Below are 5184 nucleotides of genomic sequence, written 5' to 3'. Positions count from 1 at the left end.
TACTTAGCCTTTTTTCTTATAGAACCTGGTACTACCAGACCAGGTGGGTCCAGCCACAATGGGCTTGCTTATCCAATGTGAATCACTAAGAAATGCTGAACAGGCTTTTCTACAGCCCAATCTTATTGAGGCATTTTCGTAATTGAGGCTCCCCCTCCTTTTAGTTAACTTTAGTTTTGTCAAGTATACATAAAACTAACCATCCAGCACAACTGGTCCCTTGTCAACTGGATACAGAAATACATCATCATTGAGCCACTACCTTCCCTTCTCATACTTCCAAAGACCTCACATTAAAAAGATAAATAACTTTTAAAAGTTCCACACTCACTACAAATTTTAATTCATTAAATGTCCAGTTCTTTTAAAATATTCAATCTCTTTAAAAATTCAAAATCTCCCTGTAAAAGTTTGAAATCTTTCAACTCCAGTAAAATTCAAATGTAAGTTAGATATTCTCTCAATTCAAGAATAAAGAACCAGGTCACAATCAAATCAGAGAAAAATCAAGCTCCCATCAATGTAAATAATGTTGTACCCAATGTCTGGGAATCACTCAGGATCTTCTGGACTCCTCCAACAGACCTGGGTCACTTCTTACTCTCCTTTCTGCAGCACATTCTGCTTGTCTTCTAGACTCTGATTGGCTCTAATCCACTAATTTTGCTGTTCTTAATAGTCATCCCATGGTACTGGCATCTCCAAAATGCTGGGGTCTTCTGCTGCAACTAGGTTTCACTTTCACCAATAGTCTCTACTGTGTACTGTTCATTAACTCCAACACAGTCACACAGTGCCAAGCCTCAGCTAATTTCCATGACTCCTTCATGCTTTCATAACCAGCACTACCTAGGTGACATTTGTATTACCACATTCATCAGCCAGCACAAGTTACATCCTTGACCCTATCTGGAACACAGCTTCTGTATGCTGACTCTCAGGAAACACTTTCCAGAAGCTTTCACCTGAACAATGGTAGTCTCCTCTTAGTCATCTCTAATGTATCAGCTCTAGCTGATCAACATGGAATATCCCAGCAAAGAAAGGATTTCACTTTAGTAGTTCTACTATCTTGTCAATCACAACTGATTATTCAGCTCCAGCTAACCAGAACTATAGAATCTTAATTCAAATTAACAAATGGCCCCAATAAACTCTTTAAACTTCCCTCTGAAGCTTCACAATCCAGGCCTCCATCATCTGCATTCCCCTAATATTTTTTTTTGTCTAAAAAGCTCTCACAGAACAGCCCACTGAGATCTTAACTCTCAGTGGCTTTTCTACTCCAAAGTTGCAAAGTCTTTCCATAGTCCTCCCCCAAAATATATGGCCAGGGGTCTCATAGCAATACCCCACTCTTGGTACCAATTTGTCTTAATTAGGGCTACTATTACTATCATGAAACAACAAGATGGAAACAACTTGGGGAAGAAAGGATTTATTTTACTTATGGCTCCACAGCACAGTTCATCATCAAAGGAAGCCAGGACAGGAACTCCAACTGTGCAAGAACCTGGAGTCAGGAGCTGATACAGAGGTCATGGAGGGATACTGCTTGCTGCTTTGATTCCCATGGTTTTATCAATCTGCTTTCTTATAGAACCCAGCACTGCCTTCCAAGGGATGGCCCAACCCACAATGGAAATACCCAACAGGGTTGCCTACAGATTTTATGGAAAAATACAGTTAAGTATTTTTCTTAATTGAGGTTCCCTTCTCTCAGATGACTTTCCCTTGGGGAAAGTTGTCATAAAACTATTCAGCACACTATCTGAGTATTTGCTAGCATGATGCTGTACAAGGAATACAGAAGACATTATTTCTTAAGGAATATTGCATATATTTACATTAAAATGAACTGTATGTATTGTATTCATATGGAAGAGATATATACATATGTGTAAAATGAAGCAAAGCATGTGCTTAGAGAAATATGTAATGTTCACTATTATGTTCACTATTAAGTAGACTACAAGTATCTATTATATCCTACAGTTTTTTTGTAATAATATCATAAACAGGAAAGAGAAGCTATTGTTTTTCTGAAATACAAACAAAACTTTAGAATTTTTCAGAAGTTACTATGAAAGAATTACTTGATGTGATGTGAAAGTTACTTTAATATAACATTCAATGTGATAATACAACTGTTGACACTTGGTTACTGAAGTGTTCAGAAGCAGCAAAATTGGGCTGTTAAAGTCAAAAGACTTGATGAGGTAGTTCTTCAATTGCCAGTTGAACTAATAATAAAATTGTGGAAAGGCAACATTATCAACTTGAAATGCATTTCCATGCCTTACTCCAATTCTTTATATTAAGTATTTGAAGTAAATCTAGCATGGTGACAAGATATCCAATGTGTGGTTAAGAGAAGTGATTTGGCAGGTTCAGGAAAATTTCTTTTTGTAAAATACACACATTAACATAATCACAGTTAATCTATAATATAACCTCATAAAATAAATATGTTCTATATAGTTACCTTAAAAAGTTTAATGAGATTAATATGTCAGACCTAGGAAATCTCCATAGACTCTCAGACCTTCATTCATATACTATAGTTTTACTGGTAAAATCACTAGCCACACACATTTCTCTTTACAGATATTAAATAATAAGCATTTTCACTTTTCTCTCCTTCCCTAATTTCTTTTCCATCCAACTTTTGTTTTATTTAAGTAAAGTGGTTTGCAAAGAAATTTAGGCAGCAAATCATTCAGTTTCTCATTCCCCAAAACCACAACATCACTGTAAGTAGATAAAATTAATGACATAAATAGAAATTTATCTTTTTTACACACTCTCTCTGGATATTTGTGTGTGTTTGCATGTTTGTAAGGAAGCCACGGATTTCCATGTGTATGCATAGACACAAAGTAGCCATGATGTAAAATCATCTAACAATTTTGCTAGCAGTTACTTTACTATATTCAATTTAAATATATTACTTTTGATGAGACAGATTCAAATGACCTAAAAGTAAAAAAAAATGACATCAATTAGTTTTTCTGCTCATGAAGATTTTTCACAACATAATTCAGTCTACGAATTTTGGGGACCATACTCTGCATGATCAATAGAAAGTTGATCATTTAATCCATCAAGATATTCAAGACAATATAGTTTTCCTTTAATAATTGCTATCAAAATCTACTTAAAATCTATTCTCTTCTGTTATATGAAAAGCCACTCTATTACACTAAATAAGTGGATCATATCATATATGAATTATATTGTCATTGGAGTTTTTTAATATCTTTCCTGTGAACTTTATAGTGGCTAGATGTTGAGTATTAGATAAAGTGTTTTGAACATTTTAATATTTTAATGTTTTTTATGAGTAGGAGTTTTAACTCTTTGCATGATCCACAAATAATGATGAAGTTTCAAAATACTAATCAGTTCATATAAGCACAAATTGCCAGTTCATGGTGGGTTCAGGATACCTCTGAAATCTATTTGACTCTGAAACCCATTTCTGTCATTTACACCACAGGGTGTTTTTCTCTGTCTACCTAATAAAAGATATACGATGATTTTTTTTTAATTATTTGAAGTTAAAGTGTACAAACTTCAAAATGCTTTTTCTGATTTCTCAGATTCTAAATTTCTCTTTGTAACTAGAGATTGGAAGCAATATCAATAATAAGTTTGTTGTTTAACTTTTGTCACATTGGCTGTACTTTAAACTACTAGCAGCCATAGACTGGGGGTGGCGATTCTGTTCCCCCAGACAATGGCTCTGCTGTTGCCACTAAAGGTACCCTTTACTAACTCTCAATTGTTCAATGGCTTGGGTGAAAACTTGTGATCAAGGAGAGTTAGAGTAGCAATTGGCTAACTTTCTCTCTTTGCTGGTGTCCAGGAATCTCTCTCCTTCCACACTTTGAACTAAAAAACCCACACTATGCTCCTCTCTGCTACTTCCTGTCCACTAGTTGGTAACTCTGCCTCTCTGAGCACAGGTTAATTTTATTCAATTTATTCAAATGCAACACACATTTTAAATTTTATTTTTTATTCATTTTACATACCAACCATACTTCCCTCTCCGTTCCCTCCTCCGCCTGCCCCAGTCTCCCCCCAATCCACCCCCATGCTCAGAAAGGGTAAGGCCTCCCATGGGGAGTCCACAAAGCATGGCACATTCAATTGAGGCAGCTCCAAGCCCCTCCCCCCATCAAGGCTCAGCAAGGCATCCCACCATATGGGATAGGCTTCAAAAAGCCAACTCATGCACTGGGGATAGATCCTGAAGGAATTATATGAGCAACGGTGATCACAATCATGATGGGAAAACCCACAGAGACAGTTCACCCAAATTTGTGGTAGCTCAAGGACTCTAGACCTACAGCTGGGGAGCTTACATGGGACTGAACCAGGTGACAGTTTTGTAGCCTGCTCTGTTTGTGGGATCCCTGAAAGTGGGACCTAGTGTAACACACCTTTACATAGTTAAAAATGCAGCATAAACAAATACAACACATCTTTGCCTAGTTAAAAAATGTTCTGCAACATGAATTTTGAAAATTTCTTATTTCTCTGGTTGTGGGAAGTGTAGTCAAAACACATTGTACAAGAATGGTTAATCCATACAGCAATTTTTAGTCAGTATTTTTCATGTATGCCTCCCAATTTAAGTAGAAAAATACTTAAACTTGACTGCTAAATTGAATTAACCAAAGGTGTGAGATTAGTTGGGATTAATTTTCCCTGCATACTGTTTTTCTCATACTCACTCTTGTGTTACATCTTTAAAATGATCTTTCTCTAAACTGTGTGTTTTGACATTATCTAGGAATTTAAGGGTTATTGAAGGATGGCATCAGATGCATAGTGAGAAGATTTTCAACTCTAAGACACTGTAATAGACAAATATTAATTATTCCTGAGAATACTCAATGATGAAGCCAAATTACCAATAAGTCTTCACCTTGTGCAAAGGGAGAGAAAAGAAAGCACTCATGTTTAAGGATTTTGTAGTAAAATCTCCCTAACTTATAGATTCAATGTTGGGTGGTAATGTACAGCAGTTAGATTTTTATATTGACAAATGTTAATAGTAAGAGTATTTTCTAATATGGAGAATATCAGGAAAAAAACTCTTTTGGATACAGTGGAAATCAAAGTATTATTTTTATCGTATTTCCTAGAATGTATTCTAAGTATGGGTAATGATGC

Source organism: Cricetulus griseus, chromosome X, assembly GCF_003668045.3.
Source record: "Cricetulus griseus strain 17A/GY chromosome X, alternate assembly CriGri-PICRH-1.0, whole genome shotgun sequence".
Lineage (NCBI taxonomy): Eukaryota > Metazoa > Chordata > Mammalia > Rodentia > Cricetidae > Cricetulus > Cricetulus griseus.
Note: the sequence above shows the minus strand (reverse complement) of the source record.